The sequence below is a fragment of the Dermacentor variabilis genome, chromosome 7 (assembly GCF_050947875.1).
Source record: "Dermacentor variabilis isolate Ectoservices chromosome 7, ASM5094787v1, whole genome shotgun sequence".
In the NCBI taxonomy this organism is placed as follows: domain Eukaryota; kingdom Metazoa; phylum Arthropoda; class Arachnida; order Ixodida; family Ixodidae; genus Dermacentor; species Dermacentor variabilis.
This window is the reverse complement of record NC_134574.1, coordinates 114,348,622-114,370,041: the sequence shown is the minus strand read 5'-3', so window position 1 is coordinate 114,370,041 and position 21,420 is coordinate 114,348,622. Positions and strand designations below refer to the sequence as shown.

General features: G+C 46.9%; 1 non-coding gene across 1 annotated transcript; it reads left to right on the top strand.

Annotated features, from left to right (window-relative positions):
• The first annotated feature begins 21,079 nt into the window (after window positions 1-21,079).
• On the top strand, window positions 21,080-21,154 carry TRNAS-GGA (transfer RNA serine (anticodon GGA)). The gene has a single exon. It is a non-coding gene; the product is annotated as a tRNA-Ser (tRNA).
• The last annotated feature ends 266 nt before the right edge of the window (window positions 21,155-21,420 follow it).

Here is a 21,420-nt window from a genome sequence, read left to right as displayed (position 1 = left end):
GCTTTGCTCAGCCGACAAGAGGAAATTGCATGTCACTTTTTCTTGCACTTTCGTTTTGCTTGCCCTGCGAAAAGGAGCAGCCCGCTCCAATAGTGGGGCTACCGTCTTCTTTCATTTTCAAGAGGAGTGCAGTGGGCTGTGACAACGAAGTCGTCCCGCAACCGTGAGACCATGGCAGCGAAGAAACGCTTCACCATTGGCCACAACATCTAAACCTCCAGACGCCGGAAAGAGAGAGAGAAGGAGAAGAAACGTTTATTGTTGGTCCCAAATTTGCGGGCCTCGAGCTCTTACTCCTCAGCACCTTTAAAAATTTCCAATGTGTACTCGATCAAGGGTTTCCAGAGCTGCGGCTCGGAACCCCTTCGGCATACGGACCCACTCTTCCCCCGAACTTGGTTGATGGGGCGTGGTCAACCCGTTGATTCTATTGTCTCTTTATGTGTTGCGTGACTGGGCATTCCCAAAGAGTGTGTATGTTGTTCGGGTATATATGTTCCACCTTTTGAGCCCTCGTGTACTTTGCAGTCTTTGAAAAAGATGCAGAGCAGCAGGTCAGGGCAAGCTATAGTTCAAGCCGACCTCTCTGCCTTTCTGTAAATGAAGTTTTCCCTCTCTCTCTCTCTCTCTCTCACTTTTCAAATGTATTTTGTAGTTCTACGTTAGGAGTTCGTCGGTGTGTGCTTGCCTTATGATTACTGCTTGAGGTATGTTTAATATATTGGATGGACTTGGGAATGTGGCGCAGAAAGTTGTAGCACATCAGCACGCGCACCTCGACGCTCGACGATGAACGCGCTCCGCAGCTTCGTTGCGCCTGAGAACATGCCTTTCCATTGGCATCGGCAGTACGGGCGATAGAGCCATAGAAAGCTATTAGCTTCTAAAAAAATGGGCAGTTTAACCTGATTGCGAAACAGTGAAAGTGAGAGGAAAGTCTTGCGTTATTTTCGAGCATCTCGGACATGGTTCTCACCATACAGGGAGGCTACCTGTTGCGACGCAGCGCGCGTTACAACTGCTGCTGCGCAAGCGGGACATTGCCCTGATATATCTACCAGGCACCTCACAACGCTGGTGCAATTGGAAACACCGGCAGCGGCGGTGCAGCCATAGAACCTTGTAGAACATTGTAGTACCTTGTAGAACCTTGAATAAGAGACGATTGGAAGATTGATGGAAGACAAGTAGAGAGGCGACAAAAAATGGTGACGTAGAAAAGCAAAGTTCGCATTAGGGGGTCAGAAAATTTTGTTGTGGGAGTTCATAGTTTTTCTTTTTCTTTGTTTTTTTTTTCTTTTTTAACCTAGGTAGGACATTAGGCAGTACAATAGCAAGAACTTGGTGGCGCAACCCACCGCCCCATTCCAAAGGGGACGCTTATAACATCCATCCATCCTCGATGACGCGTGTGATTGAACCAAGAGAAAAGCGTCGACATTTCCCAAAGCGCGATGAAAGAAAAGCTTGAGGGACTCTTATTTTATTTTTGCACTTACTTTCTGTGTCGCTCAGACCAACGTATACGCACATAGCTGCCCATCAGAAATACTACACTTGGTGTGCACAACTCTCACGCCTGCAGTGGAAGGTTTTCGTATTGTTTGGTTGCGCTGTGCACAAAGCAAACTTTGCCGTAAATTACACTTGGACTTGCCTTGCGACTTTCATTATTACTCTGTGTATAGTGGAGGTCTTAGTAGGTTAGCAAACTGGCGCTCCACCGAACCAGGACCGCGGTCACGGTCCGGGGCCTCGGCTGAGCGTTAATCTAAGGAGAAGTGCACTGGGAGTGACAGAGGTCGCTTCGGAGTGTCCAGCGAACGGGAGCGGTAGGCAGAACGCTGCCCTCACTAGAGGCGATTGAGCGGAGCGGGACACCGGCTCCGTCTTCGCTGTTTCTCTGGCTCAACGCACTGCGCGTCTTGGAAGGCTGCACATGCGCTGTCGATACTGTGACAGCGTAGCGGAAACGGCGCGAATGAACCTTGAGGGCCCACATAATTGTTATAGCCTTCACAAAATGGGCCTTCGTGGCAGATAGTGGCACTAGCTTTGAAATTTATTAGATTTCATCACATGCGGGGGGGGGGGGGGGGCATGCACAGTTGCGGAAGTTCCGTTGATTAAGTATTGCGGTGATAACTGTCACGACCATCATGACCATCTCCATCACGGGCTCAAGAAGTTTTCTCTCTCGTTGATTAATCTAGGTTTAACATAATCGGCGTCAAAATTATTGCCATTTGGTGCACGTCATTAGGGTGCCAGCAGAAGCTCCATCATGGCAGAAGTTCGTTGAAACCTCCGAAAGCTTACGCTGCAATGGGTGCGGGTTATTTATGGTTCATTTTTTTTAATAAATATGAGTGCTCAATCAAAATGTTGATGTCCTGGTGCCACAAAATATTTTCCTTTTTTGATTATTTGTTTCATTAATAGCCACGTCTTGAGGAAACGATATATATATATATATATATATATATATATATATTAAATAAAGGGGTGTAGAAGAACAAAATGGGTAGTACCCTCAGTCCAGGGCTTCAGTGGCTACCGCGAGTTGCTAGTTGCGCCTCTCGCCCTTTGCTGGCAACCCCAGTCTCCCACTGCCCCCGTTGAAAGATATTTCCCGGCAGGACCTGCTGGTTGATTCTGGTGGGCCGACATTCGCACTCCCACAAGATATGGGCGAGAGTGGGCCTGCCTCCACACCACGGGCATATATTGGGGTAGGCGGTGAGGGACATGGCGTATAGTCGGCGTAGATTTCCATACTTGTCTGTCTGGATTCTTCGCAAACCGTGGGAGTCCTCGCCATCCAGATCTGAATGGGGGAGCGAGCACTCCCATCGCTCGCAACGATAGCGTTCTAGGAGACCACGCGGTCTTTGAGGGAATGAATGAACTTTTATTGGGTCCAGCAAAACACGATAAAACGCGCACCCGGCTAATCCCCCGACGGGACTGACAGATCTAGCTTGCCGGCCCGATCGCGGGCGCGCTGGATGGCCAGTATTCGGTCCTCGAAAATGGGACTTCGCAGGAGCGTTCCACTCTGCCTTGGTGAACTTCAGGCCCAACGACCCGCACTCCCAGAGCATGTGAGACAAACTAGTAGCCTCACCGCAGGCCACGCAGGAAGAATTCGGGCAAATCTGCGGATATATGCTGTTAAGGGACGCCGGATTTGCGTACGAGTTAGTTTGCAAGAGGCTGAGCGAGACAGCCTGCGGCCTGCTTAGCTCGGAGTGAGGCGGCGGGGAAACCCGTCTCTCCAAGTAAAGGAATTTAGAAATTTCATTGTGCCTCAAAGGGGAGTCACTGTGTCCGGGGAGAGAGTCGCCCGATCCGAGGCCAGCGCGCTCCGTAAAGCCACGCGCAGCCTCGTGGGCAGCCTTGTTGAGGTGTTCAAAGGAACCTCGTCAATCGCCCCAACGTGGACAGGGAACCAAAAGGTGTAGTGTATGGAGCTGTCGCAGTGTTTTGGAGCCTTTCAGAACTTGAACTACTTGCCGGACTACCCAGCCTTTCTGGAATGCTTTGAATTATGTTACCTCCTGCCACCGGATCCTTGGCGTATCCCCCTATGCGGGTACGTGCCGTAGTTGAGAATCATCATTATGAAGAATCTCTGAGCAACGCTCGTACAGCATCGACACGCCAACCCATCTCTCGGAGATGCTCGTCTACGCAGCCCTCGTCTGTTGCCTTACTGCACTGCGTAAGTTAGTCTCTTAAGCTGTCGATACGCAAAGGTAAACTTACAAATCTTGCTTATACATAGAAATGAGTTGTCCCCGCGCAAGTAAAGCCGCTTACGCCAGGCCTAGTTGCCGTATTGACCCGTCCTTGCTGTAATCAGCAAAAACAAAAAAAAAAATCCTGATAGCCAGACTTCCACTCAGTAAATGTTTTTTTTTTCTATTCTATGCTTGCGCTTAGGGACCAGTCTCTTAGCACAAACGATATGATTCGTTTACTCCACCGAAATCGTGATGCTGTTGCGTGGCCAGCTGTCGTGGGAGCTTGGCTTCGATGCGGTTGATGTGAGACCAGTAACTACAAGAGGGTATGGACTTAATGGCGATCCACTCAACTTAATGGGAATATTAAACATTAAGATAGGGCTTAAGTAAGCGTCACTTAATTGCGCCTCTCAATCATTTGCCTCAAGGTGCATTCGTGAGAACGCTTTGCAATCAAACGTCGAATGTTTCGCTTTTCTAAAAGCAATATCAATAATGGGTTTGTCCTGGGTCACCTCTTCTAAGTGGTACAAACGAGAATTCGATGTGTGATATTGAAAGAAACGCTTGTGTCTTAGCTCTGCGAATACTTCTTTGTCCAGTGGCAGTGCCTCATCGCTGTGAAAACGCCGTTCCGTGCACAACTGTAAGTAGATAACGATATCAATGTTTCACATTTGCCCACTGAGACAGCAGCTGTCGCAGAATAGTTCATTCGCACTGGCGACAGCCAGTTATGATATCATTCAGTCCTGTTTTGTTTTCCACCAGCCCTGGCTGCAGCGATTGGCAAGTGCGATTACTGAGCGCTTTATGAAGCACCCTAGAGAGCTTACAAGACTCCACAAATTTTCCAAGACATGCACAGTCTTCAGAGGAGTTCTCCATTCATCAGCCGTGTTCACTGAATGCAGGGGCACCGTACGAACGAACACAATGAGCTAGCCGACAGAAACGCGCACTATATTTACACACCAGGGGGTGTATTCTCTAAGTGTCCACCTAGTGAACTGTCTATTTCGGCCGCTGCTGATTGGATGCAGATGTACAAGAGAGGAGACGAGCGGCCCTAACCAATCAGCAGCGGCCGACATGGCCTGTCCACTAGGTGGACTCTTACAGAATACGCGCCCCCAAGAAATCCTAACTGATGACGCCCTCCCTACCCCCTCCCCCTTCAGAACTGGGCGCTATTCACTTATTCCAAAAAATCACTTCTCGGTCGCGACACACACGTGGCTCCACGGGGAGGACACGCGCCTTCAGTGTGTCGGCTCCCTACCCCGTTATCTTGCTCGGGTGGAGGAAGTCCCTCTTTTAGAGAATACGGTCAGCGCCCACCCTTACGTTTTGCGTCAGGGCAACGGCCTGGTGTGCAACAACTGAAGAGCACGTTAGTTACCCAAAGTGTGCTGTTCCGGCGTTAGACACCGAACTATCGCCACCTGTTGTGGCTCTGCTCTACTCGAGAGTCGATCGTAAGAGCTGCAAAGCGCTGCCAACGACATAAGCTGGCAGTCATGGGTGTCCGCTAATGGACAATAACTTGCTGCAACTTTACATGACGAGAATCTCGATGCCTTAGTTCGAACGCGGACCTATATGGCGCAGGGGAAACTGCTCGAAAAGATATGAGTGCAGCCGGAGAGAATGTGACTCACTCTTTCATCTTTTTTTTATTTGTTTTTTACGAGCAATGTCTTCATGCTTACGTTTCTGCAACACGCTTGCAGAAAAAAAAAAAGAAAACTTCCACGACGTCGCGAGTTTCGAGGCCAACATTGGTGTCAAATTTATATATCTTGCGTGCTTCTCACCATTCAGACTTGCCAAGTGTCACTTATTAAAGGGCGTAGCTTTATTTGGATCTTTCCTCCACATTTATGGGGTACATCGATTTCTGGGCACTTATGTGACCTCGAGGATGAAGTTCACACGTGCTAAATGCATATATATTTCTGCAGAAGAATCTTATGAGGTCTGGTACGGTGCGTATAGTTCAGCAAGAAGGAGCACATTATCACAAAAATATTGGCGTGGTAACGTTGCGTTGGCGGAAGCATTTATTGAGATTCTTCCATACATATATTTCTTCTTACTTAACGATATATATATATATATATATATATATATATATATATATATATATATATATATATATATATATATATATATATATATATATCGTGTCTGAGTTCGCCCGTCCAACGAGCTCGCGTGAATTCTATCTTCATCGTCCGCTAGAAGAAGCGCGAGCCCACTTTTCATAAGAATTAACTGTGTAGAGGATGGCGCTATACTTGGTATTCCGTGATGCAACTTTGTCGTACGTTAGCGCTCGTGCATTTGGTTTTCCTTATGTCTCGTTCTTTGTTTCCGCGTTACCAAGTTGCGTCATTTCGCAAGGAAATTGTTGCGCGACGCCCCAAGCGTCTCCCAACGCCGACTTGCACGTGGAAAATCCGTAGTGTGTTTCATTGTCTTTTTTAGGGATTCATCGGGTTTAATTCTGTGCTTCTGCTACAGATGTGTATCCGCCAGCGGAGAAGCCCGATGCTCTAAACCTTGTAAGGTCGCGCGTGCGCATGCCCGAAACAGGCGAAATAAAAACGCATTTTACAAATTTCCCTCGTGCAAGTTGGCGCTTGGAGGCGCTTGAAGCGTTAGCTGGGTCGCTTTGCAAGAATTTTCTTACGAAAACTGCAGCATGGCGCCGCATCTCCAAGCTGGCGATGAAGACAGAGAAGCTTCGGGATGCGCTCATCGCCGAATTCACTGCGTTAGTCGTTAAATTCACTGCGTTCGTCGCCGAATTCGTTGTGTTCGTCGCCGAATTCACTGCGTTCGTCGCCGAATTCGCCGCGCGTGTCTGATGACGAATTCGACAAATTGCTCCGGTGCGCAGCCCGGATGCGCCGTTTCAATCAATCGCGGTCACACCAAGGTACCCCGATGCGGCCCGGTGTGCGTCGGTGCGATTTGCCGAATTCACCATTATTGTACTGGCGCGTTGTGGCGCGTTTTTATTTTTCTTGCCAAGTCAACCACGTGGTGCGTTGCGATTCGAAACGCCTTCTCTGCAAGGCTCACCATGGTGACCGACGGATGCGTTCGTCACTGAAATCGGCAAGGGGTCTCTTGTCGTAACGCGCCATTTCGCTCTCGCTGGCTCACGAAAGTTTCGCGTACAATTACTGCCGCAGTGCGTGCACATATGGGCACTTGTTTCTTTTCCTTTTCTACTAGCACGAACCGTCTGGCAGAGTTTCAACTTCCACAATGACAAAAACGTTTTTGAGAAAGGATGTTGCTTTGACCAGCTGATCGGACGGAATAGAGGAACGCGGGTGTATCGGGTATTTCGTAGTTTTTGCAACAAAATTTTCCACTCCGCGTCTCTGTATCGACGCCCTAAACCTCCGCAAGGATGGATAGGTGGGCTATAGTTGGTAATGCATTATAATAAAAAAATCCGAGCGCTAAAAACTCACAGGACGTAAAAAAAGAAAGAGCACGTGTGGTGCGTGTTTCCTTTTCTATGTCCTGTGTGCTTTTAACACTCGAAAATTTTATTATAATACTCTTAACCTTTGTTCGTGAGACGCGCATGTCTTTTTGATAGCGTTACAGCATGGCGGCAGTGGCGGCGGCGCCTACGGCGGGAAGGTTCCTCTAGCATCCGCATAATGGTTATCGTAATAAAACCAAGGTTATGCCGCGCAAATTGTGCGTATTACGCAAAAACTCGTTTGCGTTGAGCCAGCACCATTAGGATAATCGTACCCGAGCTTGACAGATCAACGAACGCGATAGTAACCGTATCATAGACTGCGGGAATCCGCGCGCGCCGGTCGAAGCTTGAAAACGCTGCAGCCTCAGACGCGGAGAAAGTTACGGCATTCAGGATTGCGCGGCGCGTATTTTTCACGCACTTTAAGCGCCTTGAGAGAGAGAGAGAGAGAGATCGTGAAGAGGAAAATGCGCTATTTCCTGCAACGCTTTAGGAAGCACACTACGCGCCTTGAATGCCGTGACACACACGCTGAAGAAAGTACACATGCCTGTGAAGGTCCACCTGTCGTGCTCTACACGCCACCACGGAGAAGGCACATGGACAAGCCACAACAGACAGTTTATTCCAATTATTTGTGTACCTTGCCTTTGCGCATATACTCTGAAAAATTTAATAAATTGAAAGAAGGGAGCTGTGATTGAAAAACGATTCATCATTGATGCAATGTTCCGCACGCTGGACTAACGTGGACACCATTTTAGGCTGAATCAACAATGAAAGCCGGAGCAACACTGGCGGTCTCGCGCGGGCGACATGCAGCTTGGTTTATTCGAAGCGCGTTCGGAATTACCAGTTGGCGTTGCTGGCTGAGCTCTCGCGTCAAATGCGCCTTTCATTGTGGAGTTGCAATGTTTCCAAACTGCGCAGTGGTTTATCAGATTATGAGGCGCGTCTGATACAGTGGACGTCTCAGCAATAATTTTGACTTCCTGCCGGAGTTCTTTTCATTTGGGATAGAAATTGTACAGACAGTTCAGACGAATTTTCGGCGTCGCTGTCGCTATCATGCATATGTATGCACCTTTTGAACGAGGACCACCTTTGCGTCGCCACAATGCCTTCTGGACTGCGGGGGAGGGGGTAAGGGGGGGGTATTCTGTAAGAGTCCACCTAGCGCACATGTCCATTTCGTCTGCTGCTGAAGTGATGATTGGCTGTGATGCCTCACTGCTGCCGACGCGTAGCTGAGCACAGCCAATCAGAACTTCAACAGCATACGAAATGGACGTGTCCCCTCGGTGGACCCTTACATAACACGTTCCCTGCTTGCGCTTGGACCTTCTGCGCAGAGGCATAGCACAAGGTGCTGCACGTGCCTTTGTACTACCGCAGCGCTGTCCAGAGAGGACGTGTTTGGCAAAAGTTTATGTCAACAAGAGACGATACGAACACTGAGCCACAAACACGGCCCAATTCCACCAGGATGATAACATATACAAAGTACGAAGCATTGTATACATGGAAGCTTTTCAAAGAACTGTCAGAGTCCGCACTCACTAACGCATAACCACATAGACCCACGGAAACGCGCAGTTACACATTGTCACATTACACGAAATGATTTTCAGTATGTACAGTGTACACAATGGTTATTTTCAATGATCATGTGACTACTCGCTCTCCTTGGTGGATGACGTTCACGCTACATATTTGTGCTGCTCATGCAAGGTAAATGCTGCACAATACAACTGCCATTGTTGCTCGAACCTGGTCTTACATACTTGACCGAATTTTTCAACATTTCAGAGAATTGCCGCTTGCAAAACAGAAGAGATAAAACATTTCATTCACAGCACGAGCCTTTTATCCTAGACCTTCTCTGCAGTAACCTAATAGAGAGAGCGAAATAACGTTAGTGTTCGCAATCTTAAAGCGACGCCATTTCCCGGGCGTCGCTCTTTTCGGGCAGTTCAGTGGCACCTGAGAGAAGCTATCCCCGGTCCTACTCGCGAAGTGTTGGAGCTTCTTTTAAGGCTGCCCTAAATTTTGGCACATCCGCGCGTGCGCGTACATTCGCACATGCGTATAGTTAGATTACGCACGCTCCGAGAAGCTCGTGGGCCACACTGACTCTTGCTATCTCTGTCATGCTGCGTCCTACGTGCATAACTGCCACTCTTCTCTACGGACCTCTCAACAACGCTGTATTTTTCCCATAGCAATTCTATTTATACATTCGGGGTGCTTTCGCGTTGTCGTGCCGTCGTCGATGGCAGTGCCGTCATTGGGCCTTCACGGGCGCAAAGTTTTAACGCGAAGTATTATCCGGCTACTCACACTGGGGTCCGAAGATGTTCTTTCTTTTTTTCGGTCAGCCTCAAAAGGACCACTAGAAGTGTGTCCTTAGGCACTAAAAATGTACGTAATACATAAAATGTACGTCATGAGGAATGCATTAGAGAAGTTTCACGTTCCCAAGTGGCCCTCGTTAACTTTCAAGAACGATATAAAAATTTAGTTAAAGCGAGAAATGGGCTTTAGGTGAGGAGCGTGTGGCGTGGGAGCCAGTTATCGGCTCAAAGGTATGCGCTCTTTATAACCTTAGTGTACCAAAATACATTTTGCGACAATTCGGGGTCGCAGGGTCACCTAGAGTGAGACCTGTGCCCTCTTATCGTCGACGCCGCACGATAGCGCGACTTTCGGAAGGCAGCGGGTGGCACCGTTACGCACGCGCAAGCCATGTCACGTGATAGGCGCAGCCACGTGCTATGTGCGGACGTAGTTTGTGCGGTGACAAAAGTGGCGCGGACGAGGAGAGTGTGGGCACAGTGCCCAAGCCGCCGCTCAGTCAAGCGACGCGCAACGGCAGTGCGCTAGGCTTAGCGACGAGCAGACGAAAGCGTCTACATTTACGATAATTCCCGTTAGGGAGCTTCGGCCTTGCATTTCCAAAAATACATTTCGTCCAAACCAGTTCCTCACGGTGGGGGAGGGGGGGGGGGAAGGGTTGTGCGACGCACTGAAGTTTCTGTCAGATGCACAAGCGGTGTTGATGTGCCGCACGTCTAGGTTCGACTAAAGACTAAGGGGTTGTCTAAATAAATGAAACTTTAGAATAACTAATCTAATAGCTAGTGTTTCACTCTTCGAATCGAATAGTCACTATTCATAAGTGTGAATATGTTTTTCGAATACTTTTCGAATTATTCGAAACGTCAAATGCGCACAATGAAATATAAAAGCTGGAGCAGGTGAATTTTGACCCCCCGCGTGCATGGTGTGGCATAAACCATCAGAGCTTGAGCAGTGGAAAAGACAACGTCGCTTAGGCAGCCATACGCTACAGGCTATACAGCCATCATCTGCTCTCTCTGAATTGTCCTGCGCACGTGAATAAACTACTTGTTTGCTCTTAACGCTCCATTTTCGCTCCTAATAAACAGCGTTTCATAGCTTATACTGTGTAGTGACAGAAACTCGCTGACTTTTAGAATACTGGGATGTGAATATCATTTAATTAAATTGTGATAACTGCAGTTGATTATTCAAAACTATTCGATATTCGATTCGATTGCCTTCTGGCACTATTCAATTTGTATTCGATTCGGTCTCAGAAATCACTGTTCCAACACCGCCTTCCCGTGAAAAGTTGCACAACTTCGTTGTGTGGTCTATACTTTCAAATGGTCTCTGAACAGGAGCAGCTATCCCTGAAAACTTTCCCATGGCACGTAGGATTTTCATAGTTTTTCCATGATTAGTACGGTTGTGTTTTTCTTTTTTCACTCCCGTTCCATCAATCACACAATATTTATAGTTGGCGCGGCAGAGGGGGCGATGGCGAGCTCACGCGCTAGGGGAAGGGAAAAGGGTAGGCAGATGCGTCTCCCCCTCTACGCCCGCCGTGGATACGCATGGCTAACGCCGTTAGCTTGGGGGTAAGCCGCGGCGTGTGCACACTCTGGGCGAGCCGAGATGGCTGGTCGCTTCATATGCGCTGTCTGTCCGCGAGGCCTAGTGTTGGGGGGCATGTAATCTCAAGTGGTCGGACACGCGTTAGAGCGAGAGCCAGTCCGAAGCAGTAATACGCTAGCATTGTCACAGCAAGTGTTCATTGTCATCGAGTGAGATCTGTTCGTGTTTGCCAGTGCGCGCGTGACGCCGGACTTGTCAATTCAATTAGTAAGCGAATGCTTACTGCAAAAATTCACACGAATGCCACTTCGCGTGGTTTTTTTAAAAACATGCTATCACTGTTAATGCTTTGGCTTTCAAGCAAAACTGCGGCTTTTTTCTTTCTTTTTTTTACTGTCCTAACGGGGGTGCTTACAGGGGTTTTAATAGTATATTGACACGCGAGCTCGGTTCGCGCCGATGTCATCATATCTCGAATGTAGGTGAGTTGCGTAGCCTCGTCCCCTACCTTTCCTTTCTGGATACGTGTAGGTTCACGCATAGATCTCACATTGCCTGGACCTTATGACGGAGCCCGTCGTCTAGCAGATTGTTTCGCATCCCCGTGTCTTAAGCTTTGTACGTCTCGAGGTACGGGGTCTTGCCTTCACCTTCTTCCCTCCTTCCTGGACAATGAAACCATGTACGCAACTATAGACATAGTTAGAAAAATATTAGTCGTGCTGAGACGGACACAAGAGAGAAACACAAGAGAGACAAAGGTTGGCAAAATAAACGTAATTCACTCAGACTCACTAACAAATTATGTGTTTTGCTCGGAACTCACTCGGGCTTGAAACTCGTTCTGCACAGACCTGTCTCACTCGGACTCAGACTCACCAAAATTCTACTCAGCCGGTCCTCGCTTGTAATGAGACTTGACAAAGGTCTACTCAGCCGGGCTTACTCAGGTTAGCATGATTTTGAATCGTAGCGTGATGTGACACAGACAGAGACTAGCAGCAGACAGGACGTATCTGTCTGTGTCAATTCGCGCTACAACTCAAGATTATGTTACCGTACCAACTCGCCCAACTTTCTATCCTTTTGCTCACTCAGGTTAACGGGTCGGTGTGTGTCTGAGTCGGTGTGAATACACGGGGAAGGCGGGTATAGATGGAAATTCAAGACGATGAACGAAACGAGAACAAGGTGAAAAGCGGAGCCAACGTTTCGACTTGTCTTGAAAAGGACAAGTCCTCATGTGGAAACGTTGGCTCCGGCTTCCACGTTGTTCTCGTTTCGTTCATCGTGAGTGAGCGTGAGTGAGTCGACTCATTAGCCAGTTTACCGACCTACGACTATAGGTTTTTCTGTTCTGCATGACGTCCACTCGCCCGCTAGCTTGTCGTGAGCACTACGCGCCTTATAAATAGAGACCAGGGCCCGGATAGCGTAAAACTATTCCAATCTGAGTTTATTCAAAATCCGCCACTAGCTCTCCGTGACTGGACATCTTGGGAGATTCACTACCAAGTCAGAAGAAAGAAAATTATGTGAATACGATGAAATTATTGCGTAAGTTTGCTACGCATATGAACCGAGTTTTGACGCTAGTTTACGAAGTAGGCGTTAAATTGCAGGGGAAATAAAAAAAATGCATTGGGGCTTTTTTATTTCTATTTTGTTTGCTATTTCTCGAGAGCAATTTTTATTCTTTAAATGTTCTGCGCAGGACGCCGACTGCAACAACCAGACAAAATGCGTCGCACATCGTAATTACGCTACAAATTCGAACTGCGAGACTCACAAGTACTGTAAGTATTGTAGCGGTACTGCGCCGTATATTTATTTGGTCCCAGCGCCTTCGCCAAGAACTGTCATAATTACAACTGTCGGTTGCTCATGTGGTGCCAAACTAGCAATGCTTCTCGTTCGTAATAGCTCTTTGCCATCGGTAGGAAAGAGAGAAAGAGAGAGAAAGGATACACACGCAGAAAGGCAGGAAGTTTAACCCGAGGTAGTGCCATTGGTAGGACGATTCAGGTAAATAATATACCCAACATGACCATTGGCCGTCATCCACTTATGCGCGCAGTTCTAGCGTAAGAATATTTTTTTGTCATGTGGGCCCTGCTGTTCGCAGATGAAAAGCAAAGCTGTTCCGCTTAGGAATTATTCGAAAGTTATGACAAAGCCAAGAGAATCCGACGACAAATTGTCGAAAGCCCGACGTGGATTCAACGGATAGCGCCTTTCTTGCTACCTCACTGTAACTACTGATATTTTATGCCTGTAAGATTTGCATTTATACTCTATATCCACTTTGCTGCGATTGAACACCAAGTCTGTGCTATGCGGTACCTGTGAGACTCACGTATTATATCCTACGTCCAGTTTGCTGCGACTGGACACCAAGGGTGCGATCTTGTATGCATTCCAAAATAGAACGGAGGCGGTCCGTTCCACCGAGCCACACACGATAGGTCAATTTGAACCGTGACGAATGCCATGACGTCAATTACGCCGTGATATCTGGTGTCAATCATTCCGTGTCGTCGGCTATCGGACGAATACAATGGAACGGACCGCCTATTTCGCGACGTAAAGAACAGACCGCCTCCGTTCTATTTTGGAACGCGTAAAAGATCGCACCCCAAGTTTGACCTGTGCAGTGTTTAACATACAAAGTGCGCATCCATTTATCTTGACTCATATTGCTCCGTACGACTCGCGAGCAAAAATACCGGTTCCTGTTCGCTAAGCATATGCAAAGAGCCGTTTAACGCATCGAATGTGCTGATCGCAGAGGCAATGAGACTTTCTAAATATTGAGGAGCTAAAAAATCTAAAAAATATATATTTCAATACAACGAGGGCCCTAGAGGGTATTAGACAGGCACATTGAAGATACATGACCTACAAAATCTGGTGTGACAGCGTTTGCGTGCGCATGACTTGGTTGAACTTTTAGAATATCTTGCATTAAGTTCTGCTCATCACTCTGCATCTGCACTATGTAAACTGTGAGCAAACGTTCCTGTAATAATGCGAAATCACTATTCCGTACATCCACAAATACAATTTGAAATGCTCAAAAGCATTTGGAGTAACACGAAATGTGGCATGGACACCGTAAAGGGGGGAGGGGGGGGGAGAAGGGCGACGAGATCGTAGCAGGATTTCCCCGGAGAAAATGCCTGCGCTGGCAAGTGCAAAACATGATTCGGCACGCCGCCGAATATAACTTCGAACATGGGCTCACCTACATATACGGTGAAATGCAGGCATTAGTGGTTTGGTTTGCTTTCTTTTTTTTTTTTACGCTTATGATTGGGCTGAGCATGACGGTAACGTTAAGTGGTCGTCTCCACTGCGCCTGCAATATGCAAGGTGTCTACGCACACCACAGTTACACTCGCCTGGGTATATTGCCTTTAACTTGAACCCGGCCATTATATAGCAAGCACTGCCTCGCACAGAAATGAAATTGCCAGCCTGTTGCTAGCGCTGAGAAGGTCAGAATTTTGCAAGAAGTGTGTTCAGATGTCGCATGTTGTCACGCACCAAACCGTTTCCCTTCCCATGGGATGGTGTCACGGGAATGAAGAAGATCAGAACGTTAGCTCGGATTTCTACGATGTTTCCTCGTTTTAATCATTCGATAGCGTACTTTTACGATTCATTTCTCTTTCATAAAGTTACAAACCTCAGATACTCAAACGGCCAATCAAATAAATAAACAAATTCAGTTCAGAATGTGTGAGATACTCCTTACGTCCATCCTTTATTATTATTATTATTATTATTATTATTATTATTATTATTATTATTATTATTAAATTTCTTTTTTATTTCTTCTTGTCTTCGGCAAAACGTACTATAATGTACTACGCATTAGTCTATTCAATTTATAATCTGTTTCTTTCGTATTTTCATTCCTATTTTTGTTATCAGGGTGCAACCTATCTTTTGGCCTTCCCAAACAGGGCGATTGCGTCATTTTTGAAGGGCTGTCATCGTCAACATCACAACGAAATGAATTAATTTTTCCAGCTCCGGGCTTCTGCTCGGTTTCACATATTGTCTTGGCTGCTGCTAGATCGTCCGTGCGCCGACTAGCTGTTTGCAGCAGTTATAAACGTACATTATCTGGCATCAATGTGAATACTATCTGAGGCAGTACGAGACGACCACAGTGGCTCAAGCTAGGGGGCAGGAACATGAAACGGCGCGAAGTAGCAGTTTTCGTTCTTGATGTTGGTAAAGAGGTAATGACCACTGCATGTTCCTGCCCCAGGCTCGGGTATAACATTTGCTCTTTCTTTATTTCTTCTTTTTCATTTTTTTTTAGCGTTCGAAGGTTGAGCATCAAAATGACCGAGTGGTGCAGTAACGCAGCTTTCTTTTTTTTTTTTTCTAATTTTCAGGCGTTGGTGTGACGGACACGTCTTGTTCTGTAAGTGGTTATTTGGTTTTGAACGCTTGGAATTATTGCATATGTGTGTGCTTATCGAGATGAATATAGCGTTTTTATGCTCGTTTCGCTCAAGCGATAGTCACGGATACGCGGAAAACAACTACTCGGGCGCGAGGAAAACACCGCCCGAGATGGGAAGGTCGCAAACCTAGAGAGTGGTGGTATCAACGCATTTCTGCTAGCAGGCACGATTTACTAATTCTTCGCTTCAATTTCGCGATTACATGTGCCCTATAAATGAGCAATTAAATTTTGCGTTAGCGCGTTTTCGGTAAATAGCCCAACTTAAGTCGAATGTTTGTTTTTTCTTTCCTGGTTTCTAGTGTCCGCCTTGCCACGTCGCCTAGCTGCAAGAATGGCAGGTGACTAGATATGATAGTCTCTTTTAAAATGAAGTGTTCCGCATTATCAGTAACACCTGGTATATGCAAAGACAGGGCGATTTCCGAGGCCCGGCAGGTCGTGAGGCGTCACGCACGGTAACATTTATATGCCGCGTTCGTCACTGCAGTTATTGAACATGCCATGACAAGAAAGTTAACCTTCACGTCCTTCACTACACACAAGCGCTTTGTAGTGGTACATTCGCTCGGCCTGTATGACCGTGGCTTCCGAGTTATCCGGGTTCCACTCGTTCTCGGGCGCCAATGGACACACCAGGTGATTTATGCGATGAGAATGCCCTTTGATACGGCTGCCTTCAGGCAGACGCCGAAAGTTGTTTATCGTAAATTTCGAACTCGATAATTGTATAGCATTCCTACTAAACTGCCGTATGCTATCTCCAGTCGAGTAGGGACGGTACCTCCCGCTCAACGGAGTCGAAGTGCATTTGTGAATACGGTGTGTCAAGGCGCAGCCAGATGCATAATGAAAGCATGGCATCTGAATGCCCATCGTCGAAATTTCAACTACGAAGGCTACAAGCATTTGTTGTATCAACGGCAACGCCATTAAATGCGCATCGGATTATACTGAGACTGAATCTCTAGGTCCTGTTCACCGGGAAGAGTAATCTACCCGTTATGGGTGGCTTATTGGATATGGCTTTGAGCTGCTATAGGCTCGAGGTCGGGGTTTCAAATCCTGGCCACCCGGCCGCATTTCCATGGGGGCAAAATACTGAACAGCCCGAGTACCGTGCATTGGGTGCCCGTTAAAGAACCCCAGCTGGTCAAAATTGATACAGAGTCCGCCACTACGACATGCCCCATATTGAGAACGTGTTTTTTTTTTTTTTTTTGGCACGCGGAACTTCACTTAGGAGTAATTTGTTCTGTTTAACTGAGCGACTGCTTTCATACTATGATGACGTGCCTTGTCATTTGCTGTTGTAGCCGGTGCTGTTTTTTGTCGAGAAACTGCGTAAGAAATTGAATTTAGGTCCCCCAAAAAACGAAAGGGAGAGGGTGTCCGAGTGAGGAGGCTCTTTTGCACACTACAATTGATGCGAAGCATTCTGTAGAGAACTGCAATGATTGTGGGCAGCTTTCCGAGTCCCTCACAAAGAAGTCTTGAGTCTCTTACACTTGTCCACGGTATCCATCATTGCGATCAATGAGTGCGCTTGTTCATACAGTCGAAAGCACCCGCCTTAAGTCACGTTCAGTGCTCCGAAATGTTAGTTTTCAACTACACTGCACCTTTCTTCTAGCACTTCCACTTCCTTCGTGTGTATTCCTTACAGGCCACGTAATATAGTGAAAACTCAAACGTGTAACGTTCATTGTTTCTAAGTGAGCGAGCCTTTTGTCAGGCGTATCCCTTTAATAATCATAGTAATAGTAATAATAATAATTAGAAGAAGAATAAAAAAAGGAAACATCGATGTACAGTTTTCCCGGCCCTCTTCATCACGAGAAGATCGGAAATAAATCAGCGGTGACTAATATTTGTTGTCCAACGCACGTCGCACTTTCAGTGTCATGGCAAATACAAGTGCCGGATGATGGACTGCCATGAAACTCCGTACGAGTGTAAGTTTAAAAAAACTGTGACTATTAATAAAATATTTTTTTCGACGAGCGCACTCACTCGGGTACGAAAAAAAAATTTTCCCCGCGTGGCTAAATGCGCGTGAAAACACCTTTACCACAAGTTGATTCCGCAGATGTGGAACAAATCCGTGAAGACAACGCAGTAGGCGCTAAAGAAAATTCTTGGTCGGCGTAATATTCGCGAGCAAAGACATCATAAGCTGGGGTATTCGCACCAACTACCCATTTGAATAATGTCAGTTAATTGTCGTTGTAATGGTTCCCATCCGGAAATATATGGTACCAACTGCGGAATGGAAGTCAGACGGGGATAAAACCACGTCCAATACAAATTCAAATTTCAATTTAGGTTTACTCAAAAGAATATACGCCGTAAATAGAGATACAGGAATATACAGAAGGCAACGCTAGGGTAGATCGACGTGGGTGGGACATCCTGCGCAAGTAAAATACAGAATGGAAGAAACGGTTGAGAACGAATCAGAGAATGCAGTGTAACGAGGTAAGCTATGAAAGTGATAAATCAAGATGTGGTTCACCGCAACTGGAAGAAAATATTTTCAATAAATTGCTTTCAACTCGGAATTCAAAGCGTTCCACAGAGAAATTACAAAAAAAGCAGAGTCTATCTGCTGTAATTACTATAAATTCTAGGTAAAAGCAAGTTGTGGTTGGATGCAAGGTATGTAGAGACGCATATGAGAAACGTATACTGCAATGTAAGTGTTTTACAAATATGCCTCAAACAGGCTAGAAACAGTGTTTAGGCATAAAATAACACACGGACTAAGAATATATAGGCACGGAAACACATACACCCGCGACTGATGTAATTACCTGACGCTTCAATATTTACAACCTCAGACATGCGCACAGGAGTACAGTGCATGACTTAACAGATCGACTCAACAGATCGACATCAAAATTACACTATCCTATCACTAAGAAAATGAAACTTGTTTGCGTAAAGCGGCCAGGAAGGAAAGCTGATGCACATGTCACTAAGTTCTGTTATACAAAACGCCCCCGCCACTTCACGTTCCACGTTATCCCTGATTTTCCCCAGTTTAGCTCTCTCGCGTGTCAGCGATTTTTCGTGTTTCACTGCACTGTTCAAGACACACTGGCATCCAGCATAGTAAGAAGCAGTGCTACAAAAAAATGCACGGAAGGCCACTATATTTCGTTGCACATATTAAGGCCAGTGTCGCCAAACTGCCACTTCCTTCCCGGTTCCCGCAAAGGAGCGTCAGGAGCGTAACAAGCGCGAGGGCAGATGGTGCAGTCCAAGCGCTCACTTGGGAGTACCACAATTTTCAAAATATTCGTCCCCAAGGTAACGTCATTGGTGTTCCATGAAGTTTTGTGCAACATTGTGTGGCGACGACTTTGTCGAAATAAGTGTGAGACGCCAATTCATCCTCCCGCAAGTTTGTGTACGGATATCTCGAAACCCGCTCTTGCCTGAAGGTGAAACGCATGTTGGGTTTCTTGGGCGGTATTGTACGGGCGATCACTTTCGGAGACAGTTTCGCTTATGCGAGATTTCGCGAGTATCGGCAGCAGATGCGACCGCGTTAAACTCTTGAAGCAGTTGCACCCTTTGAGGGGTATATTTGTCCCATGGTGTAAGCAGTAGCTCCGTAATTTGTCCCATAACGATACTATCATTTGACTTCCTTGCGTTTCCTTTCTCGAAAACTCGACGCTCGCTAATTTCCTGTCGAGGATGCTGTGTCAAGCTGAAAACGCGCAAGCCGTTCATGACGTGGAAGTACCAGGCTCGCAGCGTTAAGCGAAGGAAATAAGGGCAAGACAGAGGGCGAATATGGTTATGGGACGAGATAAGCCCTAAAGAGCGTAAATTTCTTTAAGACTGTATATCTGACCGTCAGCGTTTCTGGCGCTGTGCTAAGCTCGCTATCTTCGCAGTGCCAAGAACGCTGTCGGTCGCGTACTCGAACGCATCCCATGATGTGTCTTGCCAAATCTCGCGAAAGTTAAACCAAGCATTGAAGGACCCTGGTAACGCCGTAGCCGGAAGTGATCGCCCGAGAATACCGTCCCTGATCTCAAGTCTACTTGAAGTGCGACGTAATGGCACGTCGCTTTAGAGAGCTCATCTACATTTCTCTCTTTGCTGAACAAGAGTGTACAACCAGCATGACCAAGTCTCAAGCATTTCTAAAGCCCTGACAAGCATAGCGGGACGTCTGTAATCCCGCTTCTAATTATACTTGAAAGTACAGCGCTTCCATCAGTTATCATAGCTTGTGTCGCTGAACATTCACCAAGAGTTTTGTTCTGACGCAGGCTTGATCCTCGAAAACCAGGAGACGAGGTGCGGCGGGGCGGAGGTAATGTTTATAGAGGAGCTGAGGCTTTAGAAGGTTTCAGCACATACCATAATTACCATTGCACTGATTTTGTTAAACATTCCAGCAAGCAGCCAGAAGCCCATAAGACGCATGCCATGCATGCCGCACATGCGTGATCAGCGCCCAGCTGAAGCATGAGCAATAGGGCGCAGTAATTAATAGCTGCACATATCCGGCGTTATTTATGGCCCCGACAGCTTATATATGTGTTAGTGCGCCAAGTAGTCCGCGGCCGCGTCTGACAGCGCGTTTTTCTTTTGGTTTCTCAGAAACAGAAGCTGTATCGACGCAGCTTTCACGTGTGAAGGTTTTGCGCTTGACCATACTGAGGTCCCTAGATATTTTTGCTAAAAGCAAAAGAATCTTGAGGCTTTATTAGCCCAGACACGGTAGAGGACAGTAGAAAAAACTTACCCAGATTTAACGCTCAGCGGTGTGTTTTGTCTTAGCCGCTGTAAATAACCCGTTTAAGTTTTCTCGTCCCCACCTCAAACTATAACGGAGATGATGATGTGGTTCTATTTTTTGACATACTAGTTCTGCGGAAACCCGCAAGGTGGAGAGAACTAATGAATAAAGGGAAAATGAGACATCCACCCGTTCGTAGCAATTGCTACAAAGGAAACCCATACGGGTTCCTCGAAAGAAAAGCCTCATAGTTGAAGAAAAATTCGTCCTGGTCCGGGACTCGAACCCGGGACCACCGCCTTTCCGGGGCAGCCGCTCTACCATCTGAGCTAACCAGGCGGCTAGCAGATGGCAGAGCGAAGTCGAATTTGTCGACAACACGAAGCAAAGGCAAGAGTTTGACATACTAGTTCTGCGGAAACCCGCAAGGTGGAGAGAACTAATGAATAAAGGGAAAATGAGACATCCACCCGTTCGTAGCAATTGCTACAAAGGAAAAACCTTTGTAGCAATTGCTACGAACGGGTGGATGTCTCATTTTCCCTTTATTCATTAGTTCTCTCCACCTTGCGGGTTTCCGCAGAACTAGTATGTCAAACTCTTGCCTTTGCTTCGTGTTGTCGACAAATTCGACTTCGCTCTGCCATCTGCTAGCCGCCTGGTTAGCTCAGGTGGTAGAGCGGCTGCCCCGGAAAGGCGGTGGTCCCGGGTTCGAGTCCCGGACCAGGACGAATTTTTCTTCAACTATGAGGCTTTTCTTTCGAGGAACCCGTATGGGTTTCCTTTGTAGCAATTGCTACGAACGGGTGGATGTCTCATTTTCCCTTTATTCATTGGTTCTATTTTTCAGGAGCGATCTCGCTTATGCGCTCATTGCCTCTGTGGCTCCCCTTCATTGCCACAGAAAGTCGTCCACGAGTATAGATCTGTATCTAATCCCTTCTTTGGGCGCTCACAAACGCGGAAGGTTTGCCTTCGGTGACATCTCGTTCACCAT